The sequence below is a fragment of the Heptranchias perlo genome, chromosome 7 (genome assembly GCF_035084215.1).
Source record: "Heptranchias perlo isolate sHepPer1 chromosome 7, sHepPer1.hap1, whole genome shotgun sequence".
NCBI lineage: Eukaryota > Metazoa > Chordata > Chondrichthyes > Hexanchiformes > Hexanchidae > Heptranchias > Heptranchias perlo.
The window spans coordinates 70978598-70997864 of NC_090331.1; the positions used below are offsets into that span (position 1 = coordinate 70978598).

A 19267-nucleotide genomic window follows, 5' to 3' on the forward strand; every position below is an offset into this window, starting at 1 on the left:
AGGGCGACTCCCTCCAGACTGTATACCACTGTATCGCCACCTCTGGTCGGTCTGTCCTGCCGGTGGGACAGGACATACCCAGGGATGGTGATGGAAGAGTCTGGGACGTTGGCTGAAAGGTATGATTCTGTGAGTATGATTATGTTAGGCTGTTGCTTGACTTGTCTGTGGGACAGCTCTCCCAATTTTGGTACCCAGATATTAGTGAGGGGGACTTTGCTGGGTCGACTTGTCCGGTACCTAGTGGTCCAATGCCGGGTGGTCCGTCCGGTTTTATTCTTATTGTGACTTTCTGTAGCGAGATTGTACATCTGAATGGCTTGCTCGGTCATTTCAGAATCAACCACATTGCTGTGGGTCTGGAGTCACATATAGGCCAGACCGGTGTAAGGATGGCAGGTTTCCTTCCCTAAAGGGCATTAGTGAGGTTTTATGACAATCCAGTCATTTCATGGCCACCATTACTGATACATAGTTTTTTTATTCCAGATTTTATTTAATTCATTGAATTTAAATTCCCCAGCTACCATGGCAGGATTTGAACGCATGAGCTCCAGATTATTAGTCTAGGCCTGTGGATTACTAGTCCAGTAACATAACCACTATGCTACCGTATCCGGTGTTTATACTGCACACGAGCCTCCTCCCACCCTATCATCATATCCTTCTATTCCTTCCTCCCTCATGTACTTAAAAGCGTCAACTTTTTTTGAAACTCTTGGTCAATTTTTGCCAGGTTTCTAGGTTGGAAAGTACATCGAAAGTACATTGATTGAAAGTGAAGTATGTGTTGCACTGAACATTGATTGCTGTATGGAATCTAACAATAACATCCTGCTCTTCTAATTCCGGCCACATGGTGAAGCCCTCGGACCACGTGAAGATGTATGGTAGGGACCTGTTCTCATGTTTGTTCCTACTGCTCATGGTATGGCTGGATTTCAGTTTTCTTTTGGATCCACCCATAGTGAACTCTGTAGATTATCAATCATTGCAGGTCTGTAAGAATCCACCTCACTTTAGAAAGAGTCTGATGTGTTTATTTTATAATTTCCTAACCAGATTTGCAGGAAGCGGGAGGTGTTTCAATTGCCAAATAATATAAACAGGCACAAGGCAAAACAAAAAGTTACCTTAGGGGAACTTTCACTTTTTCACTCCAGAAATTTGAGCCAGATAATTGTTAGATTCAGGCTGATTACAAGGCAATGTTCCAGCCATAGCACTTATGCAGTAACAACAATGTAAGCCAGACAGACATGTGTACTTTTCCAGACAGGAAGAGCAAGTTTGCAGATTGTGGTGAGTACAACTGTTGTGAATTCTACAAACTGCTTCAATTGAACTGCGACAGAACCAGATTTATCCTGCAGCAGCCACTCTCAGACTCAGTATAAACAAGGCCAAAGTCTCTCTATCCCTCTCTGATCTCATTCATCCTTCTTCCTCTGCTGTTACTTCAATTACTTTTCCATATGCCTTACTTAGCTTTCCTCCTCACTTACTTTATTGTTTGATTTTTTTTCTCTCCTGAATGCATTGCTATCCTGATCTGTTTTCTATGTTTACTCAACGTGAGAAATGAGCTCAGTCACTCTTCGTCTACAGACCACTTAGTACTGCTCGGGAATAGAGAGATTAAAAAAGTGAAAACCCCCCAAAAAAGCCCTCACAAAAATAAACATGATATGAACAGCTCACCACACAGATCACGACTGATACAATTTATGGAATACATAGAATTACATAGAATTTACAGCACAGAAACAGGCTATTTGTTCCAAATGGTCCATGCCGGTGTTTATGCTCCACACGAGCCTCCTCCCACCCCTCTTCATCTAACTCTATCAGCATAACCTTCTATTCCTTTCTCCCTTACGTGTTTATCTAGCTTTCCCTTTCTGCTTTTGCAGTTCATTTCAGTCTTTGTATAGATTTTCTGAATCCTTGCCCACAGCGAGATAGGTAGCTTGCCCACTGTCAGACTGATTCTGAGAACTGTGGGCACTGACCACAATTTTCCAGCTATTGCAATCAACAGACAAAAAATTGTAGGCAACTTGCCTGCGATATTCTGATTATGTGGCAGTGGTAGGTCAGAAACTCCCTCAACCCCCCGCTGCCCCACCGGCGGGAAAAATCTATTCTCTTAAATCTAGATAATCTCTGTCAATATATGTTGAAGTATACCAAAAGGAGCAAAATTTTAAGAAAATTCCACCAATTTTCTCCTTTTCTTTCCTCTCTGCAGACATTGCTACCTTGCCGGGGCTTCCGGTACCTCACCCAAGTAGCCATTCTTAATATATGAACGTGGACAGTGAATGTTGGTAAGCTATTTGACCATGGGGGAATAGGCATGATAATTGAGCCTCATTCAGCATATGTGCACTTCCAACAGGAGAGGCAACTTCAGCCAGGGTCTCTGAGGCCAGCCTTTGTACCCATACTCCTGCCCCAGCTGAGAGCAGCTAACAGGCTGGAAATTAAACCCAATATATTCCTAGTCTTTATAGCTCAGCTACTCACTGCCTTAATAACCACCTGACATCAGAGGAGCATGGACTGTTTTAGTTTCATTAGTACTCGGCAGTAAAGTCTCTTATGTTCCACAGCTTCACCAGCGTCACAGGGAATTTTAACCACATACTAGTTGATCTCCAGTGTCACTGTTCACAATAAATTGTGTCATGGGTTGTCAAGGTGCAGCTCCTTTAATCATTTGTTTGAACACGGGTTACCTGTCAGACTTCAATGGGCCTGTGCCTTTTGTAGTGGTGCTATTGGAGGCAGTGGATGATGTTTTTGGGCTGGTGTGTCTGTGATGTCTTATGTTATTAGTTTATTTCTTTGTGTCGTGGTAGCTGACGATGGGGGTGAAAACTAGGTTCACTTTGAGAACATGAGCCCAGCATGTTTTGAGGAGAATCAGGTGGGGAGAAGCCTATACATGAAGTGAAGCCTGCCCAATTTCCTGCCCATGAACGAAAAAGTGAGTGGGCTCTGTTATGAGCATTCAAACCTCTCCCAGGTGATTATTTACACTCAAGTGCAAAAGAGGAAAATCTGCCCTGTTATGTCTGTGACAGGTTTCAAAGAGAGAGGCCAAGCTGTTCTTTTTCTAATACAAATGTCTTGTGGGTTTTGTTTGTATATATGTTTGATTAGTAACCCTATTTGAATTTAAGAGATAATATTTAAACTTCCTTTGTCCCAGTCAAATTTTGAATGTATATCTCAGCCTGCCTTGTTCTAGTTGTGTTGTCTATCTCAAGCCATCAGAGAGATACAATAGGCCAGAGAGACTTTGTGAAGTGTAAGCAGTTAACTGTGATGCAAGAGACATTGTGCCAATTTAGTTCACATTGAAATTTAGATGTGACTGTTATTTTCCATCTTCTAAAAAGGGATAGTTAAGCCTGTAACTACTATAAATCTACATATGTACTAACTGGATTGCTCTTACAACGAGCCAGCGTGGGTTCATTGGGCTGAAAAGCCTCCTTCTGTGCTGTAACCATTCTATGATTCTATATTATGGCTACTTTTCACTTATCCATTTACTGGTTAATAAACCTGTTTGTCAGTTTATAGCCTACGGCACGGTCTATTGAAGTGTTCATTCTACTATCTTCCAAATTTGAGGGCGATCACTTTGAGGGCCAAGGATATAATCAGTAAGCCAAAATACAGTGAAAAGCCTTTTCTGTCCAACCCCTGATCTTGCTACAAATCACCTAGATGTTTTGGCAGATAAAGGCACATCCCGGTCTGTAGGAAGTCAGACTAGCCTACAAGATTAGTCTCAGATGCTGAACCTAAGAATAATATTTGGAGTAAAAACCAAAAACCAGTAACAGTTGGGTCCCTTGGGATAACAAGGAATGAACTGTGGGGACCTGTTGGTATAACTGGCACGGCTGTAAGAAATGAAACCGCAGCAACAAGCATTTTTATCCAGTTTGATTTTATTAAAGGCGGCATGTTTGTTGTTCCAGGCACCATGACATACTATACCTCACAGGTTGACACCTGTACCTGTATAATGAAACACATTGAGACAAATGACATGGCAAAAATTGGACACACAGAAACAGTATAGGTATATAGAACACTGCTGACATAAATGGGGGCAATTTTATCCTAACTTGCCTGATGGGAAACTAACGGGATCGGGTGCAATGCTGGTTTTGCACCCCGCCCGATTTTACTCTCCATTGAAGTCAGTGAAGATTTATATCAGGTGGGTGTAAATCCAACGTTCCACCCGATCCCGTTGGTTTCCCCCCACGTGAGTTAGGTTAAAATTGCCCCCTAAAGTGTGTGAATAGTAGTAATATAAATTATATGAGTACTACTGATGTAAATAAACCATTAAATACATACACACATCAAGAGAAAGGCTTCCTTGCACCTGTCTCCTCCACACCTCCCATTCTCACTTCAGATTCAAAATACAAGGAATCTGTGGATTTTTTCATGTCCAAAATTGAAGGTATCTACAAAGCTGCTGCTGGCTCAGCTAACTGCCCCTCAACTCATAGCTTTCTATCCTGCCCTCCACCTGAGTCCTTACTCATCCCATTCTCCATGTTTTTTTTCCATTTCCCCCCTCATCACAGTCACCTCGTCCACATAGCCTATGACCTGTGCCCTCAATCCTTCCTGTCCAAGCTCTGGTGTACCCAAAAGGTTCATCCTTCATCCTGTCCTTTTTGCCAACTACATGTTACCCATTGGTGATATCATACAAAAAAATGGGTTCAGAACACCTATCTGTATGCTCAAAATACCCATCCCTATCTGCCTTCCGCCTCTGTCGATTCAAAGATTGTTGCTATACTTCCCATTTGACTGTGTGACCTTGAGACCTTGACAAGCCAAAATTTCTTCCATCTTAAAGTTGGCAAAACCAAAGGCGTCCTCCTTGGCTCTGTCAGTGCTTCTGTTCCTCTGGATTTTTTTCCCATCACCCTCCCGGCTACCACTTCAGCTGAGCGAGAAGGTACGTAATCTTGGGGCACTGCTCGATCTTGAGCTCAGCTTTCTGCCCCACATCAGTTCCATTACCAAGACTGCTTTCTTCCACCTGCATAACAATGCCCATCTCTACCCTTACCATTCCCTAACTGCCATGGAAATCTTCATCACCTCAAGTCTCAACTTCCCTAACATGCTCCTGGCAGGTTTCCTGCCTCATCTCTCCACAACGTATGAATTATTCACAATGTCCGGCCTGCATCCTTACCCACACACTTTCCTGTATTTCCCATCTTCTCCAAACTCCATTGGCTCCCTGTGGCACTGCGAATCAACTTCAAAATTCTTGTCGTCACTTTCAACTCCCTCTGTGATCTTGTCCCGCCTTACCTTTGTGATCTCCTCCAGCCTTATGTCCTTGCATGCATCCTTCCCTCCTCCAGAATTGGGATACTTCTTGTCCTCTACTCCCTCTGCTCCACCATAGGTAGCTATTTTTTCAGCCACTATCCTCTTGTCCTCTGGAATCCTTTTGACAAATTGCCTCTGCTTTGCCGCCTCCCTCCCTGCTTTCAAAAGTCTTCTCTTCAACCGTGCCTTCCAACTCCCATCGCAAGCATTTTTATTTCTTTTCCCCTGCCCAGCAACCACTGTATTTTTTCTTTTCTTTGAGGCATCTTCTTTTATGTGAGGTAAGCCAGAGAAGTGTTTTTGTTGAATATTGATATTAATTGTATGACTGTGACAGGGTCATTATGTATATGAGTGAATTTGTCTCAATGGGTGCCATTATCCAGGTTGTAAACAGAGATATCCATTATCCAGGACATAAAAAGGTTCAATGTTTCTGCCTTAGGGTCAAAGTCCAATATACAAGTAAACACTGAAGTACCGGCCTCACTGACCTGGTGTTTTCTCAACATTCTCAGCCATTGTTTCCTAACCAGCTACTCCTTGTGCTCCTTCTGAAGCTGTCCGGCATGCTTGTGATGGAGCTGCCTGGCGCACTCACTGCAGTTGCTGCATCTGCAGTGCTCTGAGCTGCTCCTTCCTGCTGAGTGCCTCCTCATGCAGGCTTGCGGCCTATTCCTTCACAATCGAGGAAACTGCAAGTGTCACAGGCAGTTTCTAAAGCTGAGTCCCGAATCTTGCACCGCTCTCCTGTTATGGCACATGTGGAATGCATGCACTTTGAGCCGGGGTCAGACATGCACAGCGGTAAGTAAATTGCTGCTTTCTCATCCTGCTTGAAGAGGCCATTGATAGGAGGCGTGTGTGGGAAGAAAAGTAGAAATAAAAATTATTATGCATTTAGCTCATTGTTGTTGTGAAGGATGGGGAGGGGGAGGAGGGGCAAGTGGAATGGGCTGGGGAGAAAATACATTTTAAAATTGTGAAGTAGTGGCACAAAATTGGGTCGGAAGGCATGGAGGGAGTAGAAACATAAAGAGGCAGGATGAAAAGTGTCTATTGAGTTACACAGAGATAAACGGGGAGAGTGTTTCTGATGGAGAGCAGTATGTGTCATTTGCAACATTCTATTTCTGTGCAATTGATTCTTGGAGCTTATTGGATGCCACTGACCATGTGAACAATAATACTAAGGGGTAGGATTTTCATCATTTGCTATTTCCAGCAAAATCATAAGCTCACGTATAAACAAAGTGTTTATAATTTTGCAATAGTGAAGAGTGAAAATCTTTCTCCTGTGTGGTTAGCATGGACATATCAATAAGCCAGAAATAATTCTATAATTATACCTTCTAACACTATTACAGACATAAAAAAAACATAATAAGAACATAAAAAATAGGAGCAGGAGTAGGCCAATCGGCCCCTCGAGCCTGCTCCGCCATTCAATAAGATCATGGCTGATCTGATCCTAACCTCAAATCTAAATTCATGTCCAATTTCCTGCCCGCTCCCCGTAACCCCTAATTCCCTTTACTTCTAGGAAACTGTCTATTTCTGTTTTAAATTTATTTAATGATGTAGCTTCCACAGCTTCCTGGGGCAGCAAATTCCACAGACCTACCACCCTCTGAGTGAAGAAGTTTCTCCTCATCTCAGTTTTGAAAGAGCAGCCCCTTATTCTAAGATTATGCCCCCTTATTCTAAGTTTCACCCTTCCTTGGGAACATCCTTACCGCATCCACCCGATCCAGCCCCTTCACAATCTTATATGTTTCAATAAGATCGTCTCTCATTCTTCTGAACTCCAATGAGTAGAGTCCCAATCTACTCAACCTCTCCTCATATGTCCACCCCCTCATCTTCGGGATTAACCGAGTGAACCTTCTTTGTACTGCCTCAAGAGCAAGTATGTCTTTTCTTAAGTATGGACACCAAAACTGTATGCAGTATTCCAGGTGCGGTCTCACCAATACCTTATATAACTGCAGCAATACCCCCCTGTTTTTATATTCTATCCCCCGAGCAATAAAAGCCAACATTCTGTTGGCCTTCTTGATCACCTGCTGCACCTGCATACTAACTTTTTGATTTTCTTGCACTAGGACCCCCAGATCCCTTTGTACTGCAGTACTTTCCAGTTTCTCGCCATTAAGATAATAACTTGCTCTCTGATTTTTCCTGCCAAAGTGCATAACCTCACATTTTCCAATATTGTATTGCATCTGCCAAATCTCCGCCCACTCACCCAGCCTGTCTATATCCCCTTGTAAGTTTTTTTATGTCCTCCTCACTCTCTACTTTCCCTCCCATCTTTGTATCATCTGCAAACTTTGATATGTTACACTCGGTCCCCTCCTCCAAATCGTTAATATAGATTGTAAAGAGTTGGGGATCCAGCACCGACCCCTGCGGAACACCACTAGCTACTGGTTGCCAGTCCGAGAATGAACCATTTATCCCAACTCTCTGCTTCCTGTTAGATAACCAATTCTCCACCCATGCCAGAATATTACTCCCAATCCAGTGATTCTTTATCTTGAGCAATAATCTTTTATGTGGCACCTTGTCAAATGCCTTCTGGAAGTCTAAATACACTACGTCCACTGGTTCCCCTTTATCCACCCTGTACGTAATGTCCTCAAAGAACTCAAGCAAATTTGTCAGACATGACTTCCCCTTCATAAAGCCATGCTGACTTTGTCCTATTAAATTATGTTTATCCAAATGTTCCGCTACTGTCTCCTTAATAATAGACTCCAAAATTTTACCCACCACAGATGTTAGGCTAACTGGTCTATAATTTCCAGCCTTCTGTCTACTACCCTTTTTAAATAAGGGTGATACATTAGCAGTTTTCCAATCTGCCGGGACCTTTGCCGAGTCCAGAGAATTTTGGAAAATTATTACCAAAGCATCCACAATCCCCACTGCCACTTCCCTCAAGACCCTAGGATGTAAGCCATCAGGTCCAGGGGATTTATCCGCCTTGAGTCCCATTAATTTACTGAGTACCAATTCCTTAGTGATTTTAATCGTATTTAGCTCCTCCCCCCCTAGAGCCCCCCGTTTGTCCAGTGTTGGGATATTCTTAGTGTCCTCTAGCGTAAAGACTGAAACAAAATATTTGTTCAGCATTTTTGCCATCTCCGTGTTTCCCACCATTAATTTCCCGGTCTCATCCTCGAAGGGACCTACGTTTGCCTTAGCCACCCTTTTTCTTTTTATATAACTGTAGAAACTCTTGCTATCTGTTTTTATATTTTTTGCTAATTTATTTTCATAATCTATCTTCCCTTTCTTAATCAATCCTTTAGTTACTTTTTGCTGTCTTTTGAAGACTTCCTAATCTTCTATCCTCCCATTAAGTTTGGCTACCTTATATGTCCTTGTTTTTAGTCGGATACTATCCTTAATTTCTTTTCTTAGCCACGGATGGCTGTCATTTCTTTTACACCCTTTTTTCGACAGTGCAATATATATTTTTTGAAAGTTGTAAAATAACTCCTTAAATGAACACCACTGCTCATGTACCGTCTTACCCTTTAATCTATTTTCCCAGTCCACTTTAATCAATTCCGCTCTCATACCATCATAGTCTCCTTTATTCAAGCTCAGTACGCTTGTTTGAGAACCAACCTTCTCACCCTCTAATTGGATATGGAATGCAACCATGTTATGGTCACTCATTCCAAGGGGATCCTTAACTAGGACATTATTAATTAATCCTGGCTCATTACACAGGACCAGGTCCAAGGTTGCTTGCCCCCTTGTAGGATCAGTTACATACTGCTCAAGAAATCCATCCCTAATACACTCAATAAACTCTTCCTCAAGGCTGCCCTGCCCAATTTGATTTGTCCATTTAATATGATAGTTAAAATCCCCCATAATTATAGCTGTTCCCTTATTACATGCCCCGACTATTTCCTGATTAATACTTCTTCCAGCAGAGTTGCAACTATTAGGAGGACTATATACTACGCCCACTAGTGTTTTCTTCCTTTATTATTCCTTATCTCTACCCAAACTGTTTCATTATCCTCATCCTTTGTCCCAATATCATTTCTCTGTATTACAGTGATTCCTTCCTTTATTAACATAGCCACCCCACCTCCCCTTCCTTCCTGCCTGTCCTTCCTGATTGTTAAATACCCTGGCGTATTTAATTCCCAGTCGTTGTCACCCTGCAGCCATGTTTCTGTAATGGCCACAAGATCATACCCTTACGTAGTTATTTGTGCCGTTAACTCGTCCATTTTGTTACGAATGCTACGTGCATTCAGATAAAGAACTTTCAAATATGTTTTGTGACACTTAGTTCCTGCTTTTTCCTTTTTTAACACTTTGCCTTTTACTCCATACCTTCTGTCCCTTCCTGACACGCTTTCCTCTGTCTTCCTGCTCAGGTTCCCAACCCCCTGCCACAGCTTTGATACTGGGTTAATCGCCTTATGCCTTCTAGTTTTTATTTTATCTGTCGTGCCTAAAGTACACTTTCTTTCCGCTGCTCTACGCTTTTCCCTTTCACTTGTTCTTGAACAACTGTTTGTACTATTTGTATTGTAGATTTCCCCTGGGTCTTCCCCTCTCTTGCTGCTCTCAACTTTATTCCCTTCTGACTCCCCGCTCAGGTTCCCATCACCCTGCCACTCTAGTTTAAACCTTCCCCAACAGCACTAGCAAACACCCCCGTGAGGACATTGGTCCCGGTCCTGCTCGGGTGTAACCCGTCACGCTTGTACAGGTCCCACCTTCCCCAGAACCGGTCCCAATGTCCCAGGAATCTAAATCCCTCCCTCCTACACCATCCCTGCAGCCACGCATTCATCCTGTCTATTCTCCTGTTCCTATACTCACTAGCACGTGGCACCGGTAGTAATCCTGAGATCACTACCTTTGAAGTCCTGCTTTTTAATTTATCTCCTAACTCCGTAAATTCACCTTGCAGGACCTCATCCCTTTTTTTACCTATGTCGTTGGTACCAATATGGACCACGACTACTGGCTGTTCACCCTCCCCCTCCAGAATGCCCTGCAGCCGCTCCGTGACATCCTTGACCCTAGCACCAGGGAGGCAACATACCATCCTGGAGTCACGTTTGCGGTCGCAGAAACGCCTATCTGTTCCCCTTACAATTGAATCCCCTATCACTATAGCCCTGCCACTCTTCTTCCTCCCCTCCTGTGCAGCAGAGCCACCCTAGTGCCCCGAACCTGGCTCTTGCTGCTTTCTCCTGATAAGCCATCTCCCCCAACAGTATCTAAAGCAGAATATCTGTTTGAGAGGGATATGGCCCCAGGGGACTCCTGCTCTACCTGCCTAGTCCTTTTACGCTGCTAGATAACTAGATATGTTCTTACATTTGCCATATATCTTGTGTTCGAAAAAATGAAAATTGAATACATTTTAATTTTACAAAATATCTGTATATGTAATTATGACAGAGAGATGGATGATCCTGAAATATTGACATATCAAACACATTGATGTTTGCATTGATGTATAGTGATGGCATATAAACAGACTGTTTGTTTCTCTCCCTCTTTTAACACTTGGGCCACACTCCATTTCACATTCTGCTACTGGGCATTTGCTGAAGCTGTTGCTTAAATCAGTTTGCGAGAAGTACATGCAAGTGGTGTGGGATGATGTCGCTCCGTGCCTGACCACTCCCATTCAATAGGTGAGATTGAGATTGTTGTTCGGAAGCAGACTGGTTATATTGTCTATTTTTGCGATGGTAAGTGAAAAAACAGACAACAGTTTGCCATAAATTGAGCATGTGTGGCAACATTCAGGAGAGCACAAGCAGACCCTGGCCGTATGAATAATAGTGATTCCAAGGGACAATTGTAGTGATTCTCAGCCACCAATGGTCAAGAATTACGATTTGAAAATATTGGTGACTGAGAGATAAAAGTTCCAGATCCTTTGAAATGAATATCAGCTATTGAATGATCATCAGTGGGAAGCCCTTAATAACTATCGGAAAGAGACCACTGGGACCCTGTAAAATCCACGGGGATGTGATCCCAGCGGTTATTGCTGGATCGTGTCTGCTACTGAACTCTGCTGCTGACTCCCCTGTAGTGCATGGGGCCAGGTGTTGGGGTCAGGAGGAGAAAGCTTTCGGCAGTTTGGGGCATATCTGTAGTGCGCTCGCACCTAAGACTTTGAAAATAAAAAAAAACGTAAGTACCAATAGGGTTAAATTTAAATTAGGCTCCGAAATGCGAATGGACAATATTTTGAGTATTAAACAACATTTAAATACCTAGCAACCTTTCTGAAAGAACAGTCCATTACTAAAGACTAAAGAGTACAATGAAAGTCTATTGCTTTCATGTTAGGGGTATTACTAATTTAATTTACGCACATGCCATCAGAGGTCATTTTATTGCCTATTTCTTATTTCTAGTTTGCTCAGGGAAGGAGCGGCTTCCGTCATTTTATTGCTGCTCAAATGATTCACAGTAAATAATCTGTGCTGATGACAGTTCTTCCTTACTGAGAAGTTTCAAGCGGTTGAGAAAGTGAATTGCTTTAATGAAGCACGGTTTGTGCTGTGCTGGTTTTAAAACTGTAATCCGACCTACGAAGAACCTCTGACTGACGAAACTCGTCTGCCAGTAAGGACCAGGCGACAAACAGCTTCAACCACCGCCTGGCAGCTTATATTGTTTCACAAAGTGATTAAAACAGGCTTGTTCAGTCTGCAGGACTTTTTGGCTAGAAAAACAAGGACCGATATTCATCTCCCGGCACTGCCCGGCAGTAAGTACTGCAGAACACATCAGAAATTAGCTTAACCAAGACCCGAAGCTCAGCGTCCAAACTTCTTCTGAGGCATAATTAACATGAAGGGCGCACATAGGCACAGTTTGAGGTGCACTAATAGCCACAGCCATGAAGAGAGGAGGATGTCTGGGTGCTTCCTAGGCCTTGAAGGCAGCAGTAACATTAAAGGGACACAATAGAAGCACCATAAAAGAGAATTTTTTGGGGGGAAAATGAAACATTAAATACTTAAAGTGGCAGCTGCAGATAGCATGGGTGAGCATTGCAATAAATTATATTCAACCAAAAGGTTGTGATTTTAATTTCCGTGGTCTTCTCCTTTAGTGAATTGAGATGACCTCGTGAATATCTGTGCCATGGCTGGGGTGGAAAGTGAACTCCAAGCAGGAGTCTGGGTATCCCCACAGTCTGCCTTGGAGGGATTTGGCAAGTGGGCAACACCGTAGTACTGAGCAGTAGACGGAGGAACAGGGAAAAACAAGCATGGGTGTGAAGGATAAAGCTGCAGGGATAGAAGGAGCGTTACTGGTTTGACTGTGAAGCTTCTCTTTTTATTCCAGGTGGGATGAAGGAAAGGAAGAACTTGCATTTATATAGCACCTTTCACAACCTCAGGACGTCCTAAAGTGCTTTACAACCAATTAAGTACTTTTGAAGTGTAGTCACTGTTGTAATGTAGGAAACACAGCAGCAAATTTGCACCCAGCAAGGTCCCACAAACAGCAATGAGATAATGACCAGATAATCTGTTTTAGTGATGTTGGTTGAGGGATAAATGTTGGCTAGGACACTGGAAGGAACTTCCCTGCTCTTCTTTGAAATAGTACCATGGGATCTTGTATATCCACCTGAGAGGACAGACTTAGTTTAATACCTCATCCGAACAATAGCACCTCCAACAGTGCAGCACTCCTTCAGTACTGCACAGAAGTGTCAGTCTAGAATTTTTGCTTAAGTCTCTAGAGTGGGACGTGAACCTGCAACCCTCTGATTCAGTGGCAAGAGTACTACCCACTGAGCCACAGTTGATACCTAGTTAGCTGCACAGTCAGGGGAACAGGGGGGAAATTCTTGCTGTCCGGTAGGGAAACAGTTACTAGTGGCTCAGGAGAGGGCCAGGTGAATAAATTCAGCAGCCGTCCAACTCCAAATAAGCCATATTGCAAAAAGATAGGGGGATGGCACACTAACAAACATGGCCTCCATCCCTAAATGTGAAAGACTAACAGCATTCTGCAACATGTACTGAAGCAGCAAAGCTATTTCTTTATTCAAAAAGTCAAAAATGAAGACCTTTCTTGACAATACCATCCTGTCCATTGGTACAGATGTCACCTAAATGGCAGCTTAGGAAGCAATAGTGCCAGCTTGTCATGAGGGAGTCTGCCCCTGATCTGCACAGCCATCTGACTTGGTTTGCATGTAATTTACATTGCTGTGGCCTCTTCAGGCATAGTCAGGCACAGCTACCAGAAAAACCCTAAAGAAAGTTCAGGAGCAGTATTATTCAAGACCAGAACAAAGGCAAAGGATTATCACCTTTTTTCCCTTTGCAGTGCCCCTATTTTTCAGGCACTTTTTGGACAGAGGAAAATCTACCCTATACTGTTCATGCTGAGATTGCTATTATCGTGTCATGTGTGGCAAATATGTAATCTGGAGGTATCAGCATTCGGAAATTAAAAGGTAAATTAGTGATGACTCTTATTTGTTCATGTGTACCTGAAAAAGTAAGAAAGAATTGGAAATTTGGGGAATGAAGATAGCAAAGAACATGGCGCCCTGACAAAATGTGAAACACAAGCCACACTTTTGGGATATTATTTAAGCAATTGATTGAATAATAGTACAATGAGATTGATGGGCACGCATGACTTGATTCTTTGTTTATGCCAAGAATCAGATCCTTCCCAACTGAGGAACTGTGCTATCCATATTCCCATAAAACAAAAAAGCAAAAAATAAGAACATAGTAAACCACAGACTAAGAAAAGGATAACAGCTTCCAATGGACCATGCAGACATGGAATCGCATAATAAGCTTGGATTACTACACTAGCAGTCAGTATTAAACACAGTATCAGAAATCATTTGGTTGCACAGCCCATTGAGCTTTGCCATTGTGCCATTGTGTGTAGCCTGTCTCTGGCGCTAATATCCTTTCATATCAAAATTCTTTGTTGATACCCATTCAGTTAAAAAATGCCAAAGTGAAAGGAATGCCAACTAAACAGCTGAATGAGTCATATGGTGCAACAATGACTTCATAATTTTGAATGACTTTGTTTGGAAGCAGCATAATAACTAATGCATTTACTGTGAATCCAAACTACTGAAATCTAAACTGAAAGCGCATCCCCTGATTACAGTCATTCTAGTGACATCCTCCTGTATGTACCAATTGACAAATCAATACAACTGACAATAACCCTTTGCCTCCAAATCTTTAGAAGGAATGAGAATGGTTCACCTTATTGACAGGTGATACAGTTGCTATGGTGGAACAACAATGAATCTAGAGATTTATTAGACCATTTCCAGGAAAACCGTGCAAAATTACACAAGCAATCAGCTAAGGACAAATACTTTGTATCTAAGCAAAAAAGAAGCTAAGATACAACACTGGGATAGTTCCTCGCAGCAGGATAGAGGAAACTAAAGCAATAATTAAGAGCTTCATTCTCAACTGGATTTTATGTTTTACATCCACACACTTATCTGTACATCTCCAATGAATCATGACTATGCATTGTCTTGTCTCACAATAGTTTGTCATTCTTAATCTACATTAGGTTATTGTCATTGAGCACTTTGCCAGTAATTTTATATGTCTAAACTTTTGCTGATCTTGTTGGTGATAGTTTTCATTGCAGACATTTTTTGTTCTTGAATTAATCTGGAATGATTACATTATAAGACAAGTATTTGCAAAGAAATGAAATGTCGTGTTTGAGGACTGGAGAATATTCAATATTTATAACATATATATACAAATATATAAATATTCTTAATAAGTGTTTTTTCTTTCTTCTAAATTTCTATAGTGTCACCATTTGTCAGTCAGAGAATTGCAGCAGCCAAGTCCTTTATTACTGCAGTCCCCTAACTAACTGGCAACATACTGTATTTAACAGAGAGACACAAAATACTGGAGGCAGTAGAAGAAATAATGGCCACCTGGGTCTACACCATGCTTTGCAATCTCTGCAATTGCTACTCAGTACTAAAAGATGTCCAATGACCTCACCAGGTTAGCCAAAGTAAAAGGACAATGAGCAGGAAAATAAAGAGGGAACATTTGGGGGAAGCCAAAAAGAAGGATTTTTGGGAGGCTTTTGAACGGAGGAAGGGAGGCACAGTTTGAACTCTGCAATTTTTTTTTATTCGTTCATGGGATGTGGGCGTCGTTGGCAAGGCCAGCATTTATTGCCCATCCCTAATTGCCCTTGAGAAGGTGGTGGTGAGCTGCCTTCTTGAACCGCTGCAGTCCGTGTGGTGAAGGTTCTCCCACAGTGTTGTTAGGAAGGGAGTTCCAGGATTTTGACCCAGTGACGATGAAGGAATGGCGATATATTTTCAAGTCGGGATGGTGTGTGACTTGGAGGGGAACGTGCAGGTGGTGTTGTTCCCATGTACCTCCTGCTCTTGTCCTTCTAAGTGGTAGAGGTCGCAGGTTTGGGAGGTGCTGTCGAAGAAGCCTTGGCGAGTTGCTGCAGTGCATCCTGTGGATGGTACACACTGCAGCCACAGTGCGCCGGTGGTGAAGGGAGTGAATGTTTAGGGTGGTGGATGGGGTGCCAATCAAGCGGGCTGCTTTGTCCTGGATGGTGTCGAGCTTCTTGAGTGTTGTTGGAGCTGCACTCATCCAGGCAAGTGGAGAGTATTCCATCACATTCCTGACTTGTGCCTTGTCGATGGTGGAAAGGCTTTGGGGAGTCAGGAGGTGAGTCACTCACCGCAGAATACCCAGCCTCTGACCTACTCTTGTAGCCATAGTATTTATATGGCTGGTCCATGGTCAATGGTGACACCCAAGATGTTGATGGTGGGGGATTCGGCGATGGTAATGCCGTTGAATGTTAAGGGGAGGTGGTTAGATTTTCTCTTGTTGGAGATGGTCATTGCCTGGCACTTGTCTGGCGCGAATGTTACTTGCCATTTCTCAGCCCAAGCCTGGATGTTGTCCAGGTCTTGCTGCATGCAGGCTCGGACTGCTTCATTATTTGAGGGGTTGCGAATGGAACTGAACACTGTGCAATCATCCGTGAACATCCCCATTTCTGACCTTATGATGGAGGAGAGGTCATTGATGAAGCAGCTGAAGATGGTTGGGCCTAGGACACTGCCCTGAGGAACTCCTGCAGCAGTGCCCTGGGGCTGAGATGATTGGCCTCCAACAACCACTACCATCTTCCTTTGTGCTAGGTATGACTCCAGCCACTGGAGAGTTTTCCCCCTGATTCCCATTGACTTCAATTTTACCAGTGCTCCTTGGTGCCACACTCGGTCAAATGCTGCCTTGATGTCAAGGGCAGTCACTCTCACCTCACCTCTGGAATTCAGCTCTTTTGTCCATGTTTGGACCAAGGCTGTAATAAGGTCTGGAGCCGAGTGGTGCTGGCGGAACCCAAACTGAGCATCGGTGAGCAGGTTATTGGTGAGTAAGTGCCGCTTGATAGCACTTTTGACAACACCTTCCATCACTTTGCTGATGATTGAGAGTAGACTGATGGGGTGGTAATTGGCAGGATTGGATTTGTCCTGCTTTTTGTGGACAGGACATACCTGGGCAATTTTCCACATTGTCGGGTAGGTGCCAGTGTTGTAGCTGTACTGGAACAGCTTGGCTAGAGGCACAGCTACTTCTGGAGCACAAGTCTTCAGCACTACAGATGTTGTCGGGGCCCATAGCCTTTGCTGTATCCAGTGCACTCAGCCGTTTCTTGATATCACGTGGAGTGAATCGAATTGGCTGAAGACTGGCTTCTGTGATGGTGGGGATATCGGGAGGAGGCCGAAATGGATCATCCACTCGGCACTTCTGGCTGAAGTTGGTTGCAAATGCTTCAGCCTTGTCTTTTGCACTCGTGTGCTGGACTCCGCAATCATTGAGGATGGGGATGTTTGCAGAGTCTCCTCCTCCCGTTAGTTGTTTAATTGTCCACCACCATTCACGACTGGATGTGGCAGGACTGCAGAGCTTTGATCTGATCCATTGGTTGTGGAATCGCTTAGCTCTATCTATAGCATGTTGCTTCTGCTGTTTAGCATGCATGCGATATCGTAAGTATGTTTCACATTTCCAACCACCTTGCCTTCCCTGCATTGAACACCATGTACCACTAACATCAAATGTGCACAAATTCCCATGGGACCCTTCATGGCCCCCCCTCCTTCTTCCAGAAGCTCTATATTGTGAGGTCATTGAACTTCTTGCTGCAGTGAGAGGCCAGGTGAGGGTTGTTGGAGGTGGCCCTCACTGCCAAGGCCATCTTCTTCCACTGGGCCTGTAGCATGCCTTTGATTGACGTCCTTCTCTTGGTGCCAAATATTTGCTGTCTCTATTGTTAAATTTCAGACAATAAAATCTCTACAGATGCTCTGGGCTTTACTGCAGCACCTTCACACTGTCTACTTTCTTCTTAAAGGAGAAAGAGACCCACAACCAAAAGCATAGAACTGCTAACGGTGGAAGAACCTAAACTTTCAGCCTCTCACCCCTTATGAAGAGGAAACTGGAAACTCATGGGCAGGCATAAATGGGTAGTCAGAGAAGAGGTTTTAGCTGCAGGTATAAGAAATTCCTCCAATTCCTCTCAGTTCCTGCTGCTCAAATGCAACCTGACTATACATCACAAATGCATATGCTTGTTCTGAATGCATTATGACCATTGAATCGCTCATCCACCCATGCTAACCTATCTTCTTTTTCTGCCTTCCTAGGTGTGTCACAGAAACAAGCTGATGAAGAGCACCCAGGGGAACCTAGTCCCTCTGCTTCTGGGCCACCCCAGACATGCCACCATTCAGTCTTTCCCTACCACGCACCAGTACAGAGATACCCACCTCTAGTGAGACTGAGGCAAGTGCACACGGTGACCCACTGAGCATGAGTGGCTGGGAGGTGCTGGAGATGGAAGATGAGGATGCAGTAATTAGTGGCTGGAGAGTCAGGAGATGTCAGTCTCAGCTGAGGATCCTCGGGACCCAGATCTCAGGGGTTTGGCATTTAAAAGAAGGAGGCTTGTGGAGCATCAAACATATGTACAGGCACTAGGACAGTTTCCCAAAAGGTGCTGCAGATGGTGGCTCGGTTGGAGAAGTCTATTAACTGCATCTGTGGCACTGTGATGAATGTAAGTCGAGTCGTGCAGTCAATCCTGGAGTGGGTAGCAGGTCTAGAACGAGCTGCAGCAGAGGTGCTGTTAGACTATGCAGGTGTGTGCTAAAACTATAACAAATATAAAAGAATTGTTTTTACGCAATATATGTGTCATGAAATAGTATGTACATTTAGTATGTAACTACACATATTGTACAAGTTATAAGTCTGTATCAGGGACTTTTACTGGGGATAGCTACGGACACTCAGTATATTAAGGTGTAAGGAATCTTACAACACCAGGTTATAGTCCAACTGTTTTATTTGAAAATCACGCTCGGGGGTCCGATAACGAACGAGACTCCTCCATGCTAAATAGTTACGCGACCCCCGAGCGTGATTTTCAAATAAAACAATTGGACTATAACCTGGTGTTGTAAGATTCCTTACATTTGTCAACCCCAGTCCATCACCGGCATCTCCACATCATGTATATTAAGGTGGTCAGCAGGGAAGCTGTGTATTCTAAACCCACAGCTCAATCTTTGAGACGACTGGGAACAGGCGAGCCGTCTTCCCCCAGAGAGACAAGAGATCATCCATAGTGAGGTTAGTTGCCTTGCCATTGTCCTGAGCAATGTAGCATCATTAGCCCATCTCCTCTTGTTGAGGTTAAGTGTCTTGCCATTGTCTCAGCAAGTCGATGATGTCAGGTCAGGTGCCGCCCAGTCGGGATCCCTTTTGTCAAGCTG

The 19267-nt window shown here is 43.5% G+C and overlaps 1 long non-coding RNA gene across 1 annotated transcript; it reads left to right on the forward strand.

The window, feature by feature from the left end:
* Window positions 1-802: 802 nt before the first annotated feature.
* LOC137323346 (uncharacterized) lies at window positions 803-18824 on the forward strand. Its single transcript, XR_010963360.1, has 3 exons — window positions 803-890; window positions 2252-2330; window positions 18137-18824. It is a non-coding gene; the product is annotated as an uncharacterized lncRNA (long non-coding RNA).
* The last annotated feature ends 443 nt before the right edge of the window (window positions 18825-19267 follow it).